We start from the raw sequence: 26892 nt of genomic DNA on the forward strand, positions 1-26892 counted from the left end.
TCATCAATTCCCCACCCAAAAGGAGGGAAAACAGATCCTCCTTCGAGCCGGGTTCCATGCCATGTCGGGTCGTCGATCTGGAGAGGTCCAGAGGACATATGTAAATACTGCCCAATCAAACATAAAAACCGCCAATTCGGTATTGGAATATATCGGTCATGACCATTGAACCGATTAGATTAGGAGAAGAGGATTTGCAATTAAGCTAAGAAACCTTTTCCAGGGAGCAAAAAGAGATCACCGCGTTTGGTGAGCCAGACAGGCTGAGTCGCTTACACTATATTTAAGGCGCCACCATCGTCTCGGCCACTGTCGCCGGTTAGAACCGGAAGGCGCCATAAATGAAAAGCGAATATTTCTGTCACAGATTTCCAAATACATACAGTGCGCTAATTTCATCAATTTAAATCAGCTTGTGACATCTGGAACCAGTGATATTTCAACCACAAATCCTACTCAAAAATTTAATCGATTAAGTTTTCAATGTCAAGACCACGTTCATATCGGCTCATAGCACAGCAAACATTGAAGGGAAAACTTTCGAAAACAAAGATACATCATTGTTTCCAACGACAAACCGGATGCTCTGTCCAAAGCAAGATCGAAAACCTCCTCTTCTTTGGTTTGCACTGCAGTCTGTCTTTTGTGGTTGAGGACAGCTCCGGAAAATCGCCATTCATCATCTTTATTTTATTCAAAAAAAAAAAGAACGAACCGCAAATGAGATCTTAATAGTGTCATCGATCAATATTCTGGCAGTTGCCACCCGGTTTCTCGTTTCATTTCAACGCAATAATTACTCTCCGTTGTCTATTTCTTCCTAGGAAAAGAGCACCACTAAATGATTGGTGAAAATATAGGTATATTACCCTCCCATGCAATTTTGCTTTTCGGGAAGGCATGAATGAGGTAATGCTTTTTACGATTCGCCATGCGCCTCCACGTGCTCCGCATAAGGCTGTGGAGCTTTGATTATCCATCTTTCTTCTCCACGCGAATCGAAGAATGACCACCTTTAACAGCTCAATTTCCTCAATCTCCGCACACACACGCGTAGTTTCTGGCGCGTGCTCCCACTGACAACCACAACGGCAATCCTATCCCGTATGGCCTACCTGGCAAAAACATTCATCCATTTCTTAATGGGCTTGCAGAGATTGCACCAACTCAATTGATTCTGTACACTGGAAGAAATTTCACCACCAATGGCCACTGATTTACTGTTCAAAAACGTCACAAGCTTTCCAACGGTGCTCCAACTTACACCGGACACTCCAGCTAAGTTGAGGATGAAAAAAAAGAACATAAACAACTGTTGGTTCATTCATAAAAGTGGTCACGAGACAAATAATGTGTGGTATGGTACACTTAACAGCCTCCCACTCTTTGATTTCCCGCCCCCTTGCGTCCCCTGGTCACATCGGGACTTGTTTTGTCACACACGCTTCCATTCACACATTCATTGGTTGAATTTGGTATGGGTTAGCTCGATTTGTCGAGTTTTGACTAGGCGTTGCGCGATCACGCTATAAAAAGGCACCCAACGTTTCACAGAAATTTATTTTGAAAACAAACCAACGGAATCGGCAAATTTACGAGTGGGTTGAGAAGTCGAAGAGAGGGCCCCGTACATCAGATACGGTTTATTGACACGCCACAGCGTCGGTCGTCGGTGGAGTCGAATCATGTGAAGAGTCCAGCAGCAGCAGCAGCAGTCAATAATGGTTGAGGTGGACGTTACGAGATGGATTTGTGCTGATTCAGGTACTACTGGGTTTGATAAACGGAATCTGGGTCTGTTATATTGTAGTACATTGTATGTGGTGACATATTGTTGATGATGCGCTGCACGTCATTCAAATATTTAAGTTCCATAGTATGACAGAACCACCCGGAAACGGGGTCTATAAATGTGTTTTAAGCTGATATGAGATTATTTAAGAAGTTTCAGGACAAATAGCAAAAAATATTAATATTTGACTCGACCTTCTTCGATTTACACGAAACTTTGTATAATTGTTTGTTATGGACAATAATTAATATTTTTGCTAAAATTCAGCCATTTTGGTTATTGTAATTTTTTCAAAATGGCTTCTTTGACATTTTCCAATAAATTGTAGCATGAAAACGTCACTTCTGATCGAAATGCCGTCTGAGACAAAGTTCTAGAGCAAAATATATTATTTCTGGGGAAAATATACACGTTTTTTTTTTTAATTGTTAAATACTAAAATATCTCAAAATGTCCTTGTTAATTATTTCTATTTTTTAAATAAAAGCTCGTAGAATGAGGAATGTTTTGGCATATTGAAAACCAAGGGAATTTGAAAATTGACAAACAAAGTAGAACGAGAACTTTTAGTCAAATTTTTTTAGTTCTTGTTATCACGGTTTATAAAGTAATTTTTGCATGGAAAACGATTTAAAACGTAACAAATATTGTTCCTGTTTAGAAATCACATATAAATGGGTGCTAACAAAAAGTTCCAATTCTACTAAAAGTTTTTGTTCTACGATTTGTAAATTTTCATTGATGGATGATTTTTAGTACTCTAAAAATTAGTTACACAGTTGTTTATTATTGTTCAACATGTCATTTTACATATTTGGTTCTCTAGTTTTGAACACGACTAACACTTGAAAAGGGATTCTGCAAAAATGATACGCATCAATAGAAAAACATAAATCTCGCGAACGATTTGTTTGATCGAGATGGTGTCGCGTCTTGTGAGTGGCGTGATGGTGTCTTCGGCGAAGTTGCGGACAAGTATTGTGCCTTTCAAGAAAAAATATGCACTGTAAAAAAATATTTTATTCTTCACAAAAAAAAAAAAATCTAAATTATAAAAAATTACTCAAATTGCATTTTTTTTTTAATTATGTTTTATATTTATATTGTAGTTTAGATTAAGTGATACCTACTGAAAATGTATATTTGCTGGGTAATTCGTAAACAAAAAAGTTATGAACTATTGAAAAAAGTACTATTTTCCCAAATACTACCTACAATTATCGAATATCTTTGAAATGGTGTTATGATTAAAAATAATAAATTTACAACAAAAAGCTCTTAGTGCTTAAATTATTAAATTATGAATGGCAAGAGACGCTTCTTAAGCCACTCTTCCGTATAAATCCTTCCGGATTGATTGTTCCGGAAGTGATGAAGGGAGCGCTTATTTCACCACATCCGAAAATCGTCTGCTAGAACAAGAACTTCTTTGCATATTTCGATATTTTTTCTTTCGAACATCCACCGGAACGACATGGCAACGAAACATTCTTGCCGAGGAAGTTGACGGTAGACAGACTTGACGTATGTTTCGTCATCTATCATGATGCAACATGATTTCGTGAGCAACTTCGTGTAAAGTTTCTGGGCGCGGGTTTTCGTGTTTATGTTGTGCTTTTCATTCCGGTTTGAGGATTTTTGCGCCTTGTAAACAAGTAACCCAGCACGTTTCATGGTTTTCTGCACAAAACTGACTGACACCTTGGACTTTTTAGCGACATCCGAATTGACATGTTTGGACGGTTCTTAAACTGTTGCATCACTTTCCTGGCCACTTTACTGTCCATTGGACCACTTTTACGAAAACTCCCTTCCTTCCTTCGGGCACTCAGACGCTCATTGAAGATTTTTATCACACGAGATACAGTTGTATTTGCAATTCCAAGCTTTTTGCGATCCATCGGTGGGACGCCTCTGGATTTTGATTGTAAGTGCACACCATTTTTTCTCAGACATTTTCTTGTTTCGACGACATGACTGGAACTACTGTTTGAATAACTATGAAATAACAGATGTTAACAATACACAATGAATAAGATTTACTCAAATTTTCAGGTTGTTTACTCATACGGTTAAAAAGTTACAGAAGATTTTCGGTGTTCCATTTTTATCGAATACACCGTTTACCTTCGTTACAAAATAGCAAAGTGCCGGCGCCGGTGGTGTAGTGGCAAGCGTGACCCAAATGGGTCTGGGTTCAATCCCAGCCGAGGTCGGTGGGATTTTTCTGAGGCATAAAAATCTCTGGTCTTCCTTCGGAAGGGAAGTAAAGCCGTAGGTATATGTGGTGTGAATGGGTGCGATATCCTACGCAGGTGTGTGAAAGCTGTAATAATAATAATAATCCCCTAACCCTGCACGTTCGATTGCCGTCAATGGATGGCAATCGATGTCTGTCGGTGATTGGCACTAGATTGCGGAACACAGACCAAAGTTAAATAAAAGAATGAAGAAGAAGAAGAAGATAAGAAGAAAATAGGAAAGTAATCATTATTCCAACGTAATTTTCGAATATAATGGCCAAGGAAGCCGGCATATTTTATTACGTTTGTTTAGCAATGATTTCAATACGTTGCGTTTTTTCCATGTATACTTCTATGCTTCTAAAGATTATGTTGAAAAACAGCTTCACAAATCATCAATTGTCGATTACTTTTTGCAAGGGACGTATCTGCTTTTGTAAACAATGCATCTTACTAGATCTTACCAGAGTCAATGTTATAATGAGAGTCCCGCCAAGAGTGAAGCCAGAAGTACCAATCGAACTGTCGAGCGGGGTACCAAACAAGCCAAGTAAATAAACATTATCGTTCCCACAGCCAGTGAACTACAAGTATTGCATTCATTGCTGACAATATTTTAGTAATTTTAGATTAACTACATTTCTTCGCTTTATTTAGTACATTGTGGTATTTATAAATTATACCAAACTCTTGTTTGAACATTTTTCAGGTTCTATAATTGTTTTTGTCTCCCAGAAGCTCCGCTATTGACATGAAATTTTTCACTTCTGAATGAAAGTCATCCGATGCTAATGCAAAAAATCTGGTTGCCGTTTACTCTGACGATAAATAAATCACAAACAGTGCTGCTTGTTCGCAACATTTTGTTATTATCGCGGGACTCTTATTATAACATCGACTCTGGATCTTACTGATATCGGTGATGATATTAGAAACTCATTCACTCGAAAGCAAAACATATAACAAGCCCATCATGATGTGAGCTGGGATGTGTGAATGTTTTTTCAAGTGCTTTTGTTGCGCATAAAGTGGTAATGATTGAAACTCGACGCAGTCTTAAAAATTGAGAATCTTGCAATCGCAATATAATAATGATAACATAGAAGATGATATCATCAACGTTTGTGCTGGTATCTGTCATATTGACACGTGTCATTTATTGAGCTCTGGTGGTGAAGTTGGTGGGGGACTCCCAGCAGTTTCAATGTGCACTCACCAGATGGCACTGCGATCACATAAGGCTGATGTATCCATTGCCTTGCTCGAGGAACCGATTGGTGGAATATCTTGTTACTTAGATATCTTTGATATAAGCAATGCTCTGATATAACCACAATGGAATGGCCGTTGAGAATGGTTCAATGGATGTGAAATGATGGAATATTTGAATTTAACACGATTTAAAGTATTTCAATGCAACATTAAATTTCGCCCATTTTGGGCCTATCGCGCAAAAAACTTCAAATAAATCCATGATTTCAGAGTTAACAAGTCAATTATGCGTTTGGTACGATATCTTAGTTTATAAGCTATCAAACGAAGTCAATGAGAACGCGTGATTTGAAGGTTTGCACCCATTATTCTCAAAAACAAAAGAAGCACTCCGACCGAATAAATTTTTATCTTCATCCGATAGGCCGAAGTGAATTCATTGGCGTTTCAATGGCGTTTCAATGTGTTAGGCCGAGTTTAGAATCCGTAGGCCGAGTTTGGCGTCAAGAAGCAGTGTTAGACTTTTGACAATATCTCAACGATTGGTTTGTCTTTATCAAATCTTAAGCTACATACGGAAAGGTAAATAAATTTGGAACCCATCAGTAATAATAACATTCCGTTTGGTGCTAAACTGCGCTAGATTAAGAAAGACTAAGTGTGGGTTGTGCTTAATAGGCCGGAAATGGGGTAGTTAACCCTATTTAGTTGTGTTTTATACAAATAGTATCAATGTTCCCTCATATCATATCTTCAAGTGATCTTTGCAAGCGCTACATTTCATTCAGGCTCTTTGGAACTACATGTGGTGAAATATGAAACACCCCGTTTAAAGTGAATTGCACATAACAATAACGAGTGTCATCACTTACACACAAATGAAATCTGCCTGGACCAACCTGGCAGAACGCGTCCTAACGCTTACTGAACCAAAGGGCAGGGATAAGGAACTAAATAATCAATTAAAACCAAAACCAAAAAATTACGAAATGTTCAGAGCCTGGACAAATAATTCTCGAGCCCGGCAATGCAAATAACCGAGCTAACACGGCAACTACCCAGTTTACTGAAAATTCAGCAAATAATCAACTCTGACTGAAATTCAGTACCGATTCTAGCTGGAATTTCGGCTAAATCTTGTTTTTATCTGAAATTCGGCAACACTGGGTTCGAAGCTCCAACGATACCAATATTTTCGCTGATCTCGGTAATCTCATTTGCCAAGATTTCGTTTCATCATTGGTTGTTTAACGAGATTCGCCATTTCATCTGTCATCTATCATTATATTTCATAGCGAACGAAACAATATTCGCGAGTTCGAGACCGTAGAAACTTGCGTTGATGAGTTTAGCTATTATAGTGAGAGTGAATCCATTTTAAGGAATACTTCGTAAGTATAATTGAAATCCACATCTAACGGGTGTTCAATAAAAAATGAGATTTTTTTTCAGTCATATAGCTAGTAAAAAAATATTTTTCAACAAATTCAGTATTTCTTTATTAAAAAATAATGTTTATTCTTCAAAAAAACGTCAATGAATGTTGGAGAAGGGGCCCTGGTCAGCCGTACGACGCAACTTAGTCGCGATGCTCTCACAAGAGCGCTGGACGGCACTGAAATCATTCTAATTTTTTATTTAACACCCGTTACTCCTCATACATTTCTGTTTCTTAATTTTCAGCTGGAAATGGAATTACACATCCCAAAGTTTCAATACTCATCATCTCTGCACTGTTGGAGTCTTGGAAGTTGGTGATCTGTTTGAACGAAATTGAGTGAAAAATATATTTCTGAACCAGCTGATTTTAATAAAACTGTTTGTTGATGCAAGCTTAATATGGAATTTTCAATTTACTTTTTTTTGAATTCATACAATTTAGCTGAATCCTCGGTTAAATTAATTTTGACTGTTTACATTTTAAGCCTAGAATTCAGTTTGATCATGCCGAGGTTTTCAGCAAAACGCACCAGCTGTCATTTTTACTATAAACAAAGATTACCAGTAATCGTTTATTTACCGAGATCATTGACGAGCACTGGGCTGTGCGAATGTCGGCAATACAAAACCGAGATTCGCTAAAAAATCTAAGTGTGGTAATTATTGTGTTGCATACCCACATCCAATAGATCCGTTTCATCCTAAGTTTCAACTGGATAGCCATGCAATCTCCCAAAAAGTCATCCAAGTTCAATGGTATTTGGTGTCCGCCCCGAAAGGGCGGCAATATTTCACACGCTCACGTCACTAATTTCACGCTCGACTTGGCGCATCACCGCCCAGGATCCCTCAGCTGTCCCCTAGACGGAACACGCGCCATTCGTGTGGACAGACGACCCCACAACGTAAACTTATACGACCCGCTCCGTACCCTCATCATCGTTTAATGGTGTATAGTACTGCTGTCCTCCCCCCCCCCCCCCCTCTCCCGCTCATTCCATCCATTGAACCATGTGTCGGCCTCCGACGATGCGCTCCGGTTCGGTTTGATTGACTTTTCATGATATTTAAACATTCAGTCATGTTTTCTCTCATATTTTATTTTATATACCTTACAACAACGCAGCGAGAACCCCATCAGCACTGAGCTGCTCGCTGAGCGAAACTCTTGATGGCGCCATCACAAATTTTACGCGCTGCTCGCTCGCGCCTCGTTGTAGGGCGCCTGTCCGTGCTTTTCCTCGGCCCTGGCCCCTGGCTGGCCATCATCGCATGCGGTTGCGGTTTGGTGTGTTTTGTTAAACTTTTCGGCTTTTACGATGTGGACTTTATCTTGGTCACTTTTTGCCTATAAAATCCGAATCTAGACGGTCTTTGGTGGAAGCAGACGGGGGGGGGGGGGGTCGGTACTGCAAAAGCAAGTGTGGTGTCGACCAAGGGGGTACCTACACTTGAGATAAAGTAAATATGAAGAAACCGTAATGAGACAGAGAGATTGAGGGGTGAATTGGATTAACAGGTCCACTATAGCTGCCACTTTGCCGCCACGTTCTGCGGTGTCCTGGGTGTCTTTGTGTGTGACGACGACGGCGACGACGACAAGGAATTATTGGAATCAAGAAATGAAACTTCTCAACGGGCTGAAAGGAATTTCGGTGGTGATTTTCTGCTTATGCGATCGCGGGACTTGTTCTGCTAGAAGAATCGTGTGATGTCGTTATTAGTCTTTGAGGTGCTGCTGAATAAAAGGGTAGGGAGTGGCAGAAGGAGACAGATCATGTGCCAGACTAAGCTGACAAGTGGCATTTAACAGCTCGTTAGACGCTATCATATTCTGGCGGTGATTAATTGAATTGTTCAGTTGGGTGATAATTGTTGCAGTCGCCTGAGGCAAAATTGCTAATATCCGATCATTTCAACTTGACCTATAGTTGCTGGATATTATTCGTGATTAGTCATTGATGATCATTTCGTTAGTCTGCAACAACCCTAAAATTGTTGGTCGTAGTTCTATATTTATAAGAATTTAGCGTTTGAACAATTTCGACAGGAAGCCTCAATAACCGAACAAGGAATGGCCCGAGAATCCCTAGCATGAAATCGCCTTTTTTCCCACAGACTCATCTTCATTCTGCTCACACATCTCTAGACCTGGCATTCTTTCCCAGCCATCTCAGCACCACGCGGCGGGCCTTGCCAATCAATGCCACGGAAGGACGAGTTTGTGGCTTTCTTTCCTGTTACCGTTTTCGCTAAATTTGCTCCCTGAAATGTCAACAAGTTGTCATGAGAAAATCACAGCCCCAACAACCGAAGTCCAATCGTCATCATCATCGGGTTCGTCAAATTTATTGCTGTCTGTTTCTCTCAGCGTCAAGCGTGTGAGCAATACATATACATAGTTGGTTGGAGCATGGCGCTTCCATTCCCATCTCCAGTCCAATCGTCCTGCTGTGTTCAATTCCATTTCCATCAGCTCACGCGCAGCATAAACATTTCGACTCTCTCTCTCTCTCCCTCGCTCGTTACATCGAACGGAACGATCGCCGCCTGACTGAGTTGACTGAAACGCATTTATTTCCCATCATATGCAATTTGATTAACCCCGTTTCCCGGATCTCCCTCGCTGCTGCTCGGATGGTTGGATGACCTGTCGCCGTCCCGTCGTCGATCTTCCGTACGGGATGCTGCCTCTTCCGCAACCACCGCAGCTAAGTGAGATACCCCCGAGTCCAGTGGCGCTTAACAAGTTGTTTTCGATGCACATTCTTATTCTCTGCATGTGCGTTTCCCTTTTCCTGTCGCCCTTTGCATGTTGGATTTATTTCTGTCTTGTGGCTTCCCAGTATTCTACTATGATGTGGCAGGGGCGTGTACTGGTAGAATCGTAATGGGGTGTTGGCAAGAGTTTTTCCTAGAAGAATTTTCCTGAATCGCTGAATCATGTAAATTATTCGGAGCCGGTAGGTTTCTCATGCTCACGGTGCAGAAGCTTCCGCACGATTTCGGTGGAGGTTTCCGGAGCTTCCAATGGAAGTTCCAGGAAACTTTTGCGGCGTTGTCTCGTGTTTTCTATGGAGAGGAGCTTCCGCAAGATTCCAGTAGTTTTTTTTTCCGATGTTGCCAGCAGAGGTTCGTTGGAATTTCAACGGAGTTTTGTGCGATTTCGGTGGAGATTTTCGGTGCTGCTGGAGGAGGTTGCAGAAGGTTTTGACGAAGTTTTTACTTTTTCACCGTGGAGAGAATACCGCACGGTATTACCAGTGGCGGTTCCGGGGAGTTTCGACGAAGTTTTCATATGTTTACGGCAGAGAGGGTTCCGGGTGACTTCGGTGCTGTCAACGCAACTCTGTTGCATTGAGTTTCGATGGAGTTTTCTCGCCTTTTCGGTAGAAGAGGTTCTACACGATTCCAGTGGTGATTTCCGATACTGCCAACGAAGGTTCCAGTAGGTTTCGACAGAGTTTTCTCGCGTTCTCGGTTAAGAAGCTTCCGCACGATTTCGTTGGAGACTTCTTGCTGCCAGTAGAAGTTCCAGGGAATTTAGATGGAGTTTTATCACGGTCTCGGTGGAGGATATTCCGCACGATTCCAGTGGAGATTGTCGATGCTGCCAACGGAATTTCTATGGAATTTCTATAGAATATTCTCGTGTTTTCGGTGCAGGAGGTTCTACACGATTTCTGTTGAGATTTCCGATGCTATTTAAACAACCCAAGTAATAATTTTGGATTTATCATACACAAAAAAAAACCGTTCCGATATTCGTGAACAAGAAATCATAATAACCTGAACTGCTTCCCGTAAACGTAATTACGTAAATCGGATTTTTAAGAACTTAATTCCAAATCCGTGAACTTAGTTCACGTCTGTTCAGCGCGACCATGAACCTATAATCGTGATTTCGTTCCTGTAACCATGAGCTTTGATCACGGCAGAGCTGCAGCTGCCATTTTCAGTTTGTTTATTTGCAAGAATACAGACACATTACCATTACCGTTTGGTAGGCAAGGCGCGAGATATGAACAATGCCGGCTAAGATAGCAGCAGCAGCGGCGATAGAAGTGAGTGTGAACTCGCCGATCTCCCTTGCACGGCGAAGGATCATCCGGTTTACAAGCTGTGACTGATATCGATGGTGGCAGAACTGGCGACGAAAATTTTTGTAAAGCATAAGAACCGCTGCGGTTTGCCTTTCTGGTCGGTGCATTTGGTGGTCAATTTGCATTAGCTTTGCTTTCGTGTGATCCAGAGTATGGGAACTGCGGTAGAACAATTGATCACTCACCACGCATTTGTGCCCTTGATGCTGGTCTTTTCCACTTGCGGAAGATTTACCAAATTTGTTTTCTGAGCTGAGAATCCGTAAGCTGGGCGTTTCCATTGGAAATGTGGCCTGTTTCAAGGGGAATTGGACGTCTTGGTGTCCTGTTCCATTTCACATTTCCTGCTGTCGGTTATCTCTTGTAAAGCTTCACACGCTTTCATGACTTTTGTTGACATTTTACAGTCCATGAACCATGTTCTCGTTTTCGAGAAAAGGTTCACGATATCAAGCACAACCCATGAACTTTAATCACGTTTACCAAAACCAGATTTCAGAACACAGTTCACGTTTCTACCCAAGTAACATTTTAAGTTTTATAGCGGTTTTAAAACATGATAAAAGTCTAAATCATGGTCAATAGAACCCTCATAAAACCAAAATTGTTACTTGGGTATGACTCTTGTTGCCTTTGCTAGTACCGGTGCATCGTAACCCAGGCGTTACGTTTATTTTGCGAAACAATATTCACGATTCCATGATTTTTATTCATGGTGTAGTTTCGTTAACGAAAAATTTACTTGTTCCGGAATCCGTGACTTGGAAAATACATCCAAATGACAAAATGACAAGCGATCAACGAACCGAATGATAACGCTATGTCAGAAGTGGAAAGCAATAATGATTAATCTTCTTCCTTTTTTTCATGACAAGCAGCCCTTGCGACACAGATCACTTGGGGCTTGGTAGAAGGAAACGAGCAAATTGTTGGCAAGCTGCTTCACGGAGTAAAGCCGAAGATGATACACGTGTGTTAATGGGAATTTATTTGTTATGTCTTTTCTCGATTCAGATCTAGCTATGTCCTCATCCGTGTATATTGCAACAAAGCAGGCAAGCATTATATCATTATCCTTCTACCACTCCGATCAAGCTATGTTACAGAGCGAGTTTGTCATTGTAGTCGCAGCAACCGTTCTGTCTGTATCGTTGGTTGCTTTATGTATGTGGATTCGTTGAGTACTTGACATTCTCGGATTTCTGTACTTTCAAGTCTACTATTCTGCAGAACTCCTGGAACTGCGAGTAATAAGTTCCAAAAACTTTAGGAACTGAAGGAGCTCTCGGAAGGTCTGGAACTCTTCAAATTGCAATAGGGTAAGTGTTCCAGTTATAGGCACTAGTGTTCCATTTTTTGGCCATAGTTTTGAGCTGTAATGTTATTACGGGAAAATAAATGTTCTAACCTTGCATCCAAGTAATTTTAGAATTGAATGAAAAAATTGAAATTTAAGAAAAGGCCAATTATAGGATCACTAAGGCCAAGAACTGGCACACTAACTCATGAAACTTCTTGTATTCAAATAAATTTAGATATTTTTTGAACTCCCGTTAGTTACTACCGATCTTCCTGGTACTCTACGATTTTTTGAAACGCCAATAATTCCCAAAACTGCCATAATGGATCCGGAACTTCCCAAACCATTGGAACTTAAGGAACTTCCCGATTAGGGTGCATCTTCCTTTTAAAACTCCAGGGTATTTCATAAACTCTCAAAACTCCGACTAATTCAGAAACTTCGAAAACTTCTGAAACGTGAATAACTCCCGGAGCTCTGCACAGTTCGAAAAAGTAATGTAAATTTCTGTTCAGTATGATGCACATAAATGGAGCGTCACATATCATATAAGTTTACATGATATATCATGTAAAGTTCTGAGACATTTCATGCAATGTAGCAAATATTGTATACAAAAGCCCATTGTTGTAAACAACATTGTTTACAAGTTGCTCGGTTGCGTGAAATGAAATAGAAGTTTACGTGAATGAATGTTTACATCACTATTAAAATTCAGAATTTTTATCTGTGTGGAATATCTTCAGTACTACAGAAAATAACTCTTGAAACAATAGAAACTCCTGGAGCTTCCGTAATGATGATGATAGATAGTGATTTACCATCCATTGTAGCACGGAAACTAAGTCCGACAGCAGTGGGCTCTCTTCTCTGTTTGTCTTGATCAAGCTTAATAACCTCTGATTGTCTTCAACATGTCGCTGTATAAAGGGCCAAAAACGGATTGGGTAGATCGATAGGCAAAGCTACCTATACGCATCTACGGAACAATAAAGAATCTCCTTCCAGCAACTTGATCAGCCAATTGGTCAAAAAGACAAGCCCCCAAACAGAAAGATGCCCCAATGATTGGGGAGAAGAACCCGCCCTTTATCCACAAAATGTTATCAACAGGGAGTTGGCATTCCCACTCTCCCCGTCCAAATCGCTTCAATCGGGTGCCCTGTTGGACCGTCCCTTCCCTTTTAAATATGTATTTCAATGTATATACGAGTTGATTGCTATGATTATTGTCAATAATACTTACATTTCGATGAAGATCGTGTTACTTATTTAACCTTTTTGTGATACTCATCATCACAGAATCCAACCATGAATCGTAGACCAGGTCCATCAACAATACACTCGTTCCGAGAAGGGACTGATGGTCTTCTTCTTCTTATTCTTATTCTTCTTCTTCTTCAGGTTCGCTCACCACCCGGAATAAAGGTTCGGTGCGGTTAGTAATATCAAACAGTGTTACATGCAAACGAAAAAGAGATACAACCAGGATTAGTTTTTTAAAGTAATCGTTTCATCTGAATACCCAACTAACCATATCTCAGTGACATTGTCACTGAACCTACATTTAAAGTTATTTTGTGATTATATGGTTACTTTGGTACTCACATGAAATGTTGTGCAAGTACCACAAGATCAACAACGCCCAACTATGGACAGCTCAATGTTAATACCATTTACTCTTTGAATCAGCGTACACCAATATGATAATCTTCTAAGAAACACAGTTTTAACTGATGGAACTTTATAAACATCAAACTGTCCAATATTGGGCCCTGCCAACACACGGCACCTGCACGGTAATGTGAGCCGTCAGAATAGTTAATCGGTTGCGAAGTGAAGTGTTTCTCAAACTGAAGCGAAACATTTCTCAATTTATCAACGTAAACTTAATATTATGACCCATATGCCCGTCCACGTTTGAAACCCATCCACAACACAAAATCAAATAAAAATATTTCTGTATGACAAACACGTCCAGACATACACGAGAATATAGGTGTATATCTTCACTGTAACAACTACAGGTAATCATCGAAAGTACTTGCATTTTACTCAGGCACTTTTGAGCAAACTACAATCACGCTCTCATACTCGAAATGTGCCACGACCAAATTGGCACAACGACGCCCTATATGCTATGTGACCAAAGCGCAGGGAAACTCCTAGAGCTTCCTTAATGCATCGAAACTATCACGGACTCACAGAGTCCGGCAGTTTCGAACGCTTTGCATATCCCAAATGTTCTCGAAGTTCCGAGATTTCTCTGAGTACCTGAACATTATTTTAGGGCTAGGCGTTGTGGAAATTTCCGCTGTAGTTGCCAAAGTACCAGGAATTTTTAAGTTTCATGTGCTGCAAAAGCTTCTAAAGAATTAGATACTTGTTTGTTCTTGGAGTTTCGAGAGTTTCAGCTGATATTTCCAAAGTGTGAAATTTTTAGAGTTGATGAAGTTTCTTTTTTTTTCAGGAGTTCAAAGTTTTTCTATGTAGTATTTGCGGTACAAAACTACATTTTCACCCACCGTTCTATTGATGTGCTTATACGACATGAAAAGTTAATATTGATAACAATCGTACACTACTCCTACGTCAGGATCTCCGGCATTCGAAAATACCAAGTCTTTTCCAAGAGTTCCTGAATTCTGAAGAATTTCATGACTTTCGAGAGTCACAAACATGTTCCAATCATGAACATTATCTTCCCAATCTAGAGTGGAATTATACTTTCGATAGAACATCGCTTTTTTCGCACATACTATGATTACTACTAAATCAAATGAGAGTTATTCCCAAAACGCACCATCGAAGAAAGTCTTCTGGTTTTGCTGCTCCGTACAATTCTATCTTTCGCGACTTCCTCACTACGAATATTGTGCTCTTTATTTCCCGAGCCATAGTAAATCATATGCCTATACGAACGCGTATCGCCCTCGTCTACAACCACCTACCGGCCGGCCGCCACCAGATACTATCCCGATGCCATTCAAAGTTGGGGCAGATCGTCTCCTGAAGCAGGTCGTTGTTGTTGTTTTCGATCTGTTTCTCTTTTTCGGACTCTTAGCAGCAGCAGCCGGCTGACTGGCTGGCTGGCGTCGTCTTCACATTTGGCCTACGTCCCTGCTTCTCGCACACGAGATAACCATGGTAGCGTACGTCGTCGTCGTCGTCGCCACTGGCTCAGTTTGCCGCCGTCGTGCCTCGTCGCCCTTCCACCTCATTCATCCCACTCGATCGATCGAGGACTGTCGCCAAGGGTCCGGGTGGATGCGCGCGCGACTTTTCGGACCACTATGTGAGAGTTCCTCGTTGAGCGCAGCATCATCCGCGCACGCCGCCGGCCGGGATCGACACTGGAGAACCACAATAAAAAAGGGAGTGCGCGGGAGAATCGTGGCGCGGCTTTTGACGCAGCGTGACTTGCTGTGGCAACGACGCCGGCTTTTATAAGACTACGACGGCTATATGCCGGAGGTTCGTACACTCCAGCAGTGTATTTATGAGTATGATATCAGAAATTAATTTTTCATTTTCGATACAATTATTTTATAAATAAATAATGGAAATGTATGCGGAACCGGGCTTTCGGATGGTGTGAGCCTGTGAGAGGTGGAAGGGTTACTGGCTGGTTGGTAGGTAGGTGATTCGTAGTTTGCGTGATGAAGCAGTCAAATCAGACGATAATGACGGTGATGACGGTTTCGCTGAGTTGAGCATTTACTCGTACGTATCGAAATGAGTGATGTTTTGATCCTCGGAAAACGGGCTGTGAATGACGGCGGCGGCGGCGGCGGTGGTGGTGGTGATGGCGACGACGACGGCCGTCGTTTTGCCGCGGGATGAGCAGATGTTACGACGACGGGAGTGCTCTGTTTTGAACTGTCTGAATCTGAATTGTCTGTACGGGACGAACGAGGGATGGTTTATCCGTCGGCGGGTTAACGATGATATGTCTGGAGTGTAGCGTTGCAGCGAAACCAGATTATTTCGGCTCAAGAGGTGATAAATTTTGATTATTTGGATACGGTTGACATGTTTGATTTGATGATTAGACTAGTGTAGGTGAATAGTTGTGGTTTTTGTGACATGTGGCTTGTAGCTTTACCTATACTGATTAAAACAAAACTTTACGGAGCCGAAGTTTTCAGTACATAAGTTCCAGAGTAATTAGAACAAACATTTCTATCAACTTCTTTGAATATCTTCACTTGATAATCCACTAGTAAGTGTAGTAGAAGTAATGTACATTGAACGTGATGTTTAAGGTTTGGTCAATCTTATTGGCTTTTGATCAGTTTAAAAAAATCTATTAATTTTTAATTAACGTAGCTCATTGGGGTGCCTAGTGACCCTGCCCCTTGTATAATTGTGGCGTATGAAGGGAATGATAAAAGCTATGTTTTTTCAAGTCTTTTACCTGAACATTTTAAGCACCAATGATTTTTAAGCAAACCAAGATCTATGCCCAAACATTTTCTAGATCTAGAAAAACAGATCTTCTAAATATCTATAAAATGCACTGATCTCAGCAGTGGCCTCGATTGGGACAGTAACACCTGGTGTGGATATGTTGGATGTCACATCCCTTTCCTATACTTTGTATGTTTTATTAACTACTGCAAATATGTTTTATTAACTACTGCAAATATTTTATACATGTTGCACACTTATCACTCTAATATGATTTCCCGCCGTTTTTATTAATAGGGTAGGGCTTTGAAAGTATCTTTTGTGCCGAATATGCAAAAAAAGGAGAGACTTCGGATGTTAATCTAAATGCATATATAGAGATTAGTGACGTTTAACATACGCACACTAGCAGTGTGTATGAAATTAGATCTGTTAAAATGACTTTGACAGCGATTCGTTATGTATTTTACTCGGATTTTCACTAACACGCTCTCACATATCGCATCAATACAACCGGACGTGAAAATCTCTATAGAGGTATCAGACATATTTTTCAGTGTCAGGTACTCTATTTTGTAGTCTGTAAGAGGGATATCACACATCGAGTTTCATCAAAATATATGGCATATTGAGAGAAAATTATCGCCCTCAAATTTGAATTTTTTGGCTCTCTGGGGACTGGTAGGCAGGCTTGCAATTGCTCATTACAGCTAAAATGCTATTTTTCGGTATTGTGAAACAATGGGATACTATAATGATAATTTGTATTTGTAGGATGCAAGAAGAGGTGGTAAAGTTTGTATATGACATATAAAATTTGTCAATTTTGCTTTCAAAAGGTCACAACTAACGATTTAATGATCGTTGATTGCTCGCTCATCGCGTTGCTCATAGTTACAGCTAATCGCTATTGTGACCCTCTGAAAGCTAAATTGACATGTTTTATGTGTCATACGCACACTTTACCTTCTGTTCTTGCATTTTGTAAATAAGAATTATCATTAAAATATCTCATAGCTTCATAAATCCGAAAAAAATAGCATTTTAGCTGTAATGAGCATTTGCAAGCTTGCTGGTAGGAAATCGGAAAATACTTCCTACCAATGAAACAGTGCCATCTGTGTGAAAAATAGCCCTGACTGAATGGTTAAATGTTATATTGTTTCTCATAACGTATCTTATCTTTGATTTTCAGGTATGTTTTCCCTAACCACGATATCAGTAAGTAAGCTCCCATATTTTCTGGAGGACTAGTCAACAGTGTTGAAACTCCCCATATTGAAGTATAGGATATATTGAAGTAAGTATAGGGTGTTTGTTCCTTATTGTGCTGTGGTAAGTTTACATTTGTATCACATGTGTCCAGGACATTTAGTCAAAATCACATAGAGTGTGTGGTGGAAATCCTATTTTTGACGTAGGATTACGTCTTTCGGCAACATATTGGGGGTGAAATTTCAAGAAATCCAAAATCGACCGCGTTACGAAAAGTGGTCAGGTTTTGACCACTTATAACTCTGTCAATAGCGGATGGATTTGAAATTCTAAACAAGCCAATTTATTGGAAATTTTTCTACAATTTTGTTAAAATGAACACTTTATCAATTTTCAATAGGTCACTATTTAAAATTACACAAATTTCCAACTGCTGCAATGGTGATCAAAATCATTATCACCGATTTCCTGCAAAAAGCGCTTTCCCTAACATAGATTTGAAAACCGAATTCGAACCGGTCTCACTGAGCGGTGCTTATTCAATCACCGTGTGTGGTGGTGTCCAGTCGGTCGTCATCATCATCAGCAGCAGCAGTGCTTTCGGCACGTGGCGTTGAACATTGTTCTCCAGTACACAACGAAAGGCTGGCTGCAAGCACCGAAGAAGGAGGAAGAAGCCGCACCGCTACTGATTCGATTCAGTTGCTCGTCGTGAGACACTGTAGGCCATAAGGTTTTAATGTATTCTTGAAGTCTAAAGCATGGGCTACAATACTATAATAAAATCCATATTGTTACTTGGGTGAAGATCTCTAGACCTAGTTTTCCTGAGAATTTTGGAACTTTAAAGTTTTCATAATTTTTCTTTAAAGTTCCTATAATTTTTGTCAATCACCCTGAAGTTCTCTAATGTTTCCTCAAGTTTTTGGAACTTCGCAGATATTTTCGCTTCTTTTCTGATGACATTCCTAGAATTGTCCTGAAATTTAAGAAAATGTCTTAATAAAGCCCTGTCAATTTAGAATCGGTACCCTTTCACAATGGCGTTTACTCCATTATCGCGATACCACTGTTGCGCATTCTTACTATAGTGGCAACTCGCCAAATATGGCCAAAGCTTGACGAGGCCCCAGTGGGACCTAGTGAACGGCAATACATGTTTTTTCAGGCATTCGTTGATGTATAAAAGTCCTTTCATATTGTTGGTTGTGATGAAAATCGTAGTCTTCTGGCAATAGCTGCAGGTTCCCTGCCAGATCTTCAGCTTACCGGCAAACTTGTCCGCAAAAACTAGATTATATATATCTTGGGAACACCTTTGTGACCCCTAGCAACATAAAACTTCTGTCTCGGAAGCTGTTTGAAGTCCAATTCGACATACGTTTCATCGTCCATAAAGATGAATCCGTTGAATTTGGCCAGCATACAGCTTTCGGGCCCTCGTTTTGGCCGTAATGTTAATATTGCTTAGTAGCCCGATTCTTGAAGAAACCTTCTCAAATGCGTTTATTCAGAACTGAACTGCAAGCAGCATCGAGTTTGTTGGCCACATGCACGTCCGATGGCTTCGATTGTTTTCAGCTGAAAGTTTGGTAGCAGCCGACAGCGATGGCCACTCCCCCACCCCCGGAGCAGGTGTGGTCACGTCTGACGAGCCGTAAGTCGGGAAGGAATACATTCAGTTCGGGCTCAAGTGCGTCTCGGTGATGATAGCAATGTCGATCTCCTTGGTGTTGAGGTAATCGAGTAGCTCTCTATGCTTGTTCGTCAGCGAGCAAACGTTCCAATTTGCTGTTTTTATAGCTTCACGGTCCATACTTGGTGACGAGTGATAAGGCAGTATGAAGCTGTTCAGATCGAGTTTTGAAGGTGCGCAGAAGGCAACTTGTGTATTGGGTCACATCACGGTGTAGGAATCCCAGTAGATAATGACCTGAAGCAGGCCACGTATGTTGCTCTTCAGTGCAGCAAGGGTAATGGAGCCCTTCGTAAAGTGGACCAGAAACAGTTGGTCACGATAGTTAGTATTGGGCATAGGCCGTCGATTCATTGGGTGGACTGACTCTGGTTTCAATACGAGCCTCACAAGTTCAACTTTTACGGCAGCCGCTACGAACGACGGTAGTCCCCGTAAAACAACCTTCAATTGTTTCACCGAAGGCAAATCGTGGGTGTAAAACTCCACCGTACTGTTCTTCAGTAGGTCACCGACCGACTTGTACTGCTGTAGGCTGGAGCACATGATCTTTGTTCCTACGCTACAGATCTTGAATCGCGGAAGCAATTTGAGTTTTGCCAGCTCAGCCCTAAACTTGGCTTCATCGGGGTAAACAGCGGGGGAATCCGCTCCTTTTTGGCAATTTCAGCGGCGTCACCACCGTAATTTTCAACTCCGAGCACCGAGAAGTGGTTGCTCTGTAACAGCCGATAAGCTCCGTCATCCGAAGCAGCGCTGGCGTCCGTTTGGGCCTTCTTACTAGGGCTCTCCGAAGCAGGAGTAGTAGAACGCTTGTGTACCATGCTTTGTTTAGTAACAAGTGCAATTAGACAATACAAAAGAATTAGAAGAAACTCGATAGCGGAGCGAACGAACGAACGAACTATACTGCTAGACGGTCTAGCAACCAATGACCATGAGCGGAGGAACGACAGCAGAGCTCTTATATAGTTTTACAGGTTCAAGCAAAACGATGCACAACCAAATGGTACTCGATTATGACGACTTGGTTTGGGGAGAACGTTTATTTCATGAGAACAGTGATAAAATTATCACTTTTTATTTGTACATTTTCCAACGATTTTTTTTTGAAAATCAGAAAAGCATTTATTGTAGCAGATTGTTAGAGTTATTTCCTATCGATCGGTGTATTTGGATTTTAATTTCATCTATAAATGACAATGTTACAAGCGTTCAAAACCCTACACTTTTTCGTGACGGTCGCAATTTTAGATTTTCAAATTACTATCAGTATCTTCCCGTAAGACGTAGTCTACGTCTAGGTATATTTTTTTATAATTAATCGGACGCCCCTAAAATGTTTAAACATTTTCTGAAGCTTCAGAAATTTTTCATATGTTCCCAAAATTTTTTGGACTGCCCATATTTTCGAAGCTCTCGAACCTTTTTTTTATAGATCTTTAAACTTCCCAGAAGATTTCTCGAAGTTTTGGTAAAGCTCATCAACTCATGATTTTGTTTTGTAGTTCATGAAACTGTCCTGAAATTCTCAGAACTTAACCTTAAAGATTATTAGTATTCGCAAAGTACAGTACTGTCATGTAGTCCTCAGAATTTCCCTGAAGTTTTCGAAACTTATTTGAATATGTTGGATATTCCCTAAAGTTCTTGGTAGATCAGAGATCGACATGTTTTGCGTCCAGCTAGTTTTTATTTTTAAAATAATCAATTCGATTAACGGACCTGGTTACTCATGGAGTTACTAAGAGTAACCGCCATGACAGACCTGCCTTAGCTTTGCTAAAAATAATCTCTCTGAAATCTTTTTCGCTCAGGCCAGTAAAAATAAAAATTGTCAAATTGACATACTAGTGATGATGGAATTTTGGGCCTTTTATGGTTTAAATGCAGTAGCATTTTAACGCTCAGATCAAGCATACTACTCAAATTTGTGGGGCAACTTGCCTACATCAACTGTGGTGTTCACTTGATATCGGTGATTTCCATAAAAATCGCAAGACTTTCCACTGTAGCCGAATTCACATTCCATTGCGTGTAAATAAACCGCATAGGAATGAACGAAACCACCAACGAACGGCAAATTGATTGTTTTTGGATGCTTTCCTAATTGACTGCAAGTTTATCCACATTCTACGCGTGAACGGTATCTAGTCTAGATATGTGGGTTGTGAATGAAACAGCGAGGGTATGTTACTAAATTCCTGGTTGGGAAAATAAACAGCAACGGCATGGATGAATCTGCATTAGCATTTCTCTTTCGCACGTGAGCTGTGCTGATTCTTGTGGTTGAGCTATTATCAGAGTCGGTTTGGAATTCTTTTGTTTGACTATGTACGACCCAACTGGAACAGTACCGTAAAACGGGGTAACATTGATAATTTTTTAAAGTATATTCTAAATATTTTTACAGCAATTAATATTTTTCAAATTTTATATTTTTAAAACAAGTACTGAGGATCCAAGAGTTAATTCGTTAGTAATATGTTGAACGAAAATTAAAGCATTTGCACTATTTTTTTTTAGTTTTGTGTCCAAACTTCAGTATTTTGATTTCGGGTTACTTTGATAAGGCTCGATGAATGTAGAAAAAAATGAGTGAAACTCAAACAATTTAGTTCTTTAAATATGAATCTTTGAATGAGAATATAATCAGAAAACTTCATAGGCAATAAGAATACAACATTGAATTTGTGATGGCTGTATCGGAAATACATTTCATAAGTGATAGTTTGAGTGCTTTTTCAAAAAGACGAAAAACACGAAAATGGTTTTTTAATATTTTTGTAAAATATGTAACACATACTATATAAAAAATATATACGATATCAACGGAAATACCCTAAGCTACAATATGGAACCAATGTTTCTTATTTGGAAAAAGCACAACGAGTAAATTTATTCTTTATACTATACTATCAAAGTTACCCGCGTTATCAAAGATACCCCGTTTTATGGTACGTCTTTCCTGAACTTAGTGTCCTCAATTGTTTAAGGTGATCAGTTTTAAGCATGTAACATTTCAAATGCGTAAATACTTGTTTGTCGAGCACAATACGCAGTGGTCTAGCAAAACATAAGTCCTAGTTAGGGTTTTAAAATTTCCCGGGAATCTGGAATCATAAAAGGGATTTCCCTGGAATTCACAGGATCAAGGGATGTAAGCAAAAAAATGCATAAAAATTAGCATCAAAGTTGTTTTTGGCGGAAATATGCGATTGGTTTTTGATGAAAATATTTGCGGATAGAGAATCACGTTCAGTTACATTGAAGTAAATTAGATAAAAATTTAATAAAATTCAAAATAGTAAATTGCTCCTTAACAGGGTGGCAACTACCTGGAAAAACATTGAACCTGGAACTATCAGAGAATATCAAAAGACCTGGAAAATCTTGGAATTATCAGGGATTTTTTGCAAAGTAAGTTAGAATGGTTGAATCCGCTTCTAGTTTTAGTTCAGTACCAAGATCTTTCAAAACAATTTTATATTCGAGACGTCGATTGTTTTTTCGAAGTCTCAGAAACATGAAACTGTGTCTAGGACAATGAAAGTGTATTCAGGTCCCAGATCTTCAAACTTTTTCATGGGAAATTTGTTAATCCGAGATCATATTTCTATCAACTCTCAGAAACTTTTAAGAGATGAACTAGCCTATGGCTAAAAATCTCTCTAATAAAGGAGAAAAAAAAGGAAATCAGAAACTTGACAATTCTGTAATTTTTTTCTCAGAAACTTTACAATTGTAATTTTGGAATTATTTATAAGCCCATGAATTATGTTATTAGTTCGGTATGTTTGGCTGGATACGATCTCGAGTTTATGAATCTCATCTATGTTTTCTTTAAGTATATTAACCTTAGATTGTAAGTTTGATTAACCTTGTGTTTAGTTTGTATTTTGTGTGTATGTGTGTGTGTGTGTGTGTGTGTGTGTGTGTGTGTGTGTGTGTGTGTGTGTGTGTGTGTGTGTGTGTGTGTGTGTGTTTGTATTTTTGTTTTGTATATTTGTTTCTGTAATAATTGCATAATTACAGAGTTTATATAACATTGATAGGATTAAGTACATGTTCTAGAAATAGTGAAATGTTTTAAACATAAATCATATTTAAAATTTCCTTCTCCCTCTTCCAATCCATGCAATTGTCATCAACCTCGAGAGGACCTCGAGTAATCGGTTCGATTCCATTAATTTTAGATTTAATACATTAATAATGTATAACGCAAACAGTGTTGGGAAAATATCAAAAAATCAAATCTCACCAACGCCCAAGATCATGCTTGATTTTCGAAGACAAAAATCAACAAGCAAACAACTGCGGTTGATTTTGCAAGCTGTGATATCGCAGCCCAGAATATCAAGCAAACAAAACTCACCAGCTGCCAGGGCTGAAAAAATCGCTAAAATTCATCAAAGTTCACTATGGATGAAGAAATCATTTCATAGTGAATGCTGGTGATTTTTTCATGATTTTTTCAACTCTGCCAGCTGCAAATCTCAACAAACTGTGGTGAGATCGAGTTTCGTGAAAACTTCCATAACGGCTGGCAGCAGTCACTTCGTGTCTGCCATCGATGAATAGTAAAAAGAGATAGCAAAGTATACCTTCTCTTTCTAAGAAAACGATGTGCAACGGAATCATTTTTGTGTTTAGTCAACTCTCAGCTTGGTTTTTGCACGTTGTGAATAGTCTCGCAATATCAAAGGAGCTTGTAAAATCAATATCAAGCATGATATTTTGTTCCAATATCACGCGTGATATTGAGAGCGTATGAGAGTGAAAAAATATCAATTGATTGATGATTTTGCCAACACTAAACGCAAATGATAATTTGGCTCTGTAAAGTTTATTCGATTTAGCTTGTACAAATAAAGTAATACAAAAAATTATGTTAAAGTATTTTTCAGATTATGTCTCAGCAGTCTCGAATTGATTTTAAATCTCTCTGTTAGGCGTTTCGGTCGTGGACCGTGAGGGCGTTGATGCGAGTGAATCGATGTTCCTTGTGATGATTTAAGATTGTTGAGTTGACTATTAAAACTTAAGACAAACACACGCTATTTATGCCTCAAGAAATCCAAAAAATCTTGAGAAAAGTAAATATTTCAGGGTATTACAAATTACCGACGAAAGAAGCCGATTTTGGCACACGTTTAAACTTTGATACGATTACACCACGAAGCTTTCAATGTCAGTCGAAAAACAAACATTCCATACAAAGTAAGAAAACAACTTTTATATTACAATCGAGATTGCAGAACGTATGATTTCAGCACTCTGCTCCGTTGCAGAAAAAATAGAAATGACTCAGAATGGAGCGATATTCCTGCGGGGTAATCGGAATGCTTACACCTCTCCATGTAGAGCTCATACGCAGATGTAAGCTATCAATATTTTATTTATTGCCATTTCCCGAGCAAGTTTTGACAAACAGCAGTCAGTCGCCATTTTCATATCTGTCTGCTGTCCTGCCGAGATAATAAAACAAAAGTCGTGCTCTGTAGCAGGAAACAGAGAAACTCCATCCCTACATGACAGCAGCAATTTGCAGTCTTCCACAATGTGAATATATTTGTGGGGGAAGGTGGGGGGGGGAGAGATATGGACCCTTATGAACAGAGGAGTGAGTTGAGCGGCACGCCACGTAAATATGTGTGATTCGGTGTGATTTATTGCCAATTTGAATAAATATTCCAAATCACGACTATACGCCGATTGGACGCAATCTTGGAGGGACACATTACTGGGCAGTCGTCAAGATTACTTCGGCGCGTTCACAGAGTGCAAACAAGTCATGGACTAAGCAGGTTGTCCCAGTTCCGAACCCGTCTTCCTGCATGTGCTCACTTCCAGCCAACCGCCAACGAGCCGTGATCAACGGGTTAGAAATTTTTCTTTCATTGGATAATCGGCTCACAAATAAAATCTCATCCAGTGGGGATTCAAGTGTCACACGAGGGATAGTGGGACAATTGTGGAAAATTTTAAACTTGAGACTGCTCATAAAATATTATGTTGTACATGTTTGCTGACTGTAAGATTAAATCAATGGTTCCTATGCAAAAAGGAACTTTACCTTGACTAAACTGCAGAATTTGCATATCTTGTGAATCATTACAGATTTTCAAAATGTAATTGTAAAAGAATCTTACATTTCCCCACTGTGCAGAGTGATATCAGCTTAACTATCATTACACATACGCTTACTGCTGAAGTGGCTCTGGGTGTGCACTGGCAAGATTTTATGATTGAATCTAATTGACTTTTGTCTGCTGTTGTGGTCAGGGGCTTAACCTCAGTTCTGTGTGCACTATATCTGGCCGGGGTCTCACACAATACCACTTAATCCCACATGGCCAATGGTCATGTAATGGGATTGTTATCATATCAGTGCTGTCTGATTCAATTGCCCGATTTGCACTTGGTTGCCCGGCACGATCCTGTCTGATCAGTATCGTTGCTTAAAATTTGAAACCAGAAACATTTTCTGTGATTGATTCGTTTCACCAAGAGCTCACGCGCGTTCTAGCCGTGGACTGTTTAGAGTAGGTATAATCCCATCGATCAGCAGTAATTGAGTCATAATCTACAATTTGATGGAGAAAATCGCATAAATTCGCCGGATGATTTTTCATTCCTTCCCCATTATATCGGCTTAATATAATAAGTTGAGGAGGCGGCTACGTTGATCGATTCCAGATTTATAAGAGGTGCCTAGCATACATATTTCGTCTTCGACGACGACGACGTGTAATTTGGCTGTTGATGAGGCACAACTCACTCAAATGCGCACCTACACTGAATCATTTTGGAGCGGTTTTTGGCTGCGATGGTGGGCTGAAAATGAAACGTTTAACAACTTCTTGTGAGAGCTGTATACTATCGAGGGTCTACTCACCTACCCGATCGGTTAAGGCACCTTTCTTCAAAGCTTACTTTCACTTGATTGAATCTTGCGAGGGTGGATTGAAGCTATGGTGCAAATACAATCAACGGTTGGGCAGTCAAAAAAGACATGTGAAACAATTATCGAGCATTCAGACTTAGACAATTGAACAAATTTCTGAGACGCTTAAATCTTGTGAAGATCATAGACAAAAAAAGATAAAGGCATAGACAAAACATCAAGATTTGGAACTTTAATTTTTTTGAATGGAACTTGATCAAACTATCACAATTTTAACCACATTTTTTTGTCTTGTCTTTCAGAAAAATTCATTATATTTTAAAGGAATAAATGTGTTAAATTCGATGCTTGGACATATCAAACGCTCAGCAACAATTACAGAAATTTAGACACACTGCATTTAACACGTTAAAACTGTATTTTGAAGAGTTATCCAGGGATTTTTTTTTAATAATTTGGCAATTTATGTATCTTGATGAAGTTTGTAACGGATAGCTATGGATTTTGTATTGAAAAGCTGTCATTAGCATAAGCGTTAGACTGATGCAAAATTTGAAATTTTCTCTCCACATTG

The 26892-nt window shown here is 39.7% G+C and overlaps 1 protein-coding gene across 2 annotated transcripts in view; it reads left to right on the plus strand.

The window, feature by feature from the left end:
* LOC135715025 (uncharacterized) overlaps window positions 1-26892 on the plus strand; it is a 93273-nt gene that overhangs the window by 17000 nt on the left and 49381 nt on the right. The window contains exon 1 of one of the 2 annotated variants that reach the window (XM_065238434.1): window positions 17729-17800. The exons of the other annotated variant lie outside the window; for it this stretch is intronic. The gene's annotated coding sequence lies outside the window, so the exon portion shown is untranslated. Of the gene's footprint in view, window positions 1-17728; window positions 17801-26892 lie in introns of those variants that run through there. 2 annotated transcript variants of the gene reach the window in all.

Source organism: Ochlerotatus camptorhynchus, unplaced genomic scaffold (assembly GCF_037179485.1).
Source record: "Ochlerotatus camptorhynchus isolate MF236.1 unplaced genomic scaffold, CSIRO-AGI_Acam_v1.1 ptg000784l, whole genome shotgun sequence".
In the NCBI taxonomy this organism is placed as follows: domain Eukaryota; kingdom Metazoa; phylum Arthropoda; class Insecta; order Diptera; family Culicidae; genus Ochlerotatus; species Ochlerotatus camptorhynchus.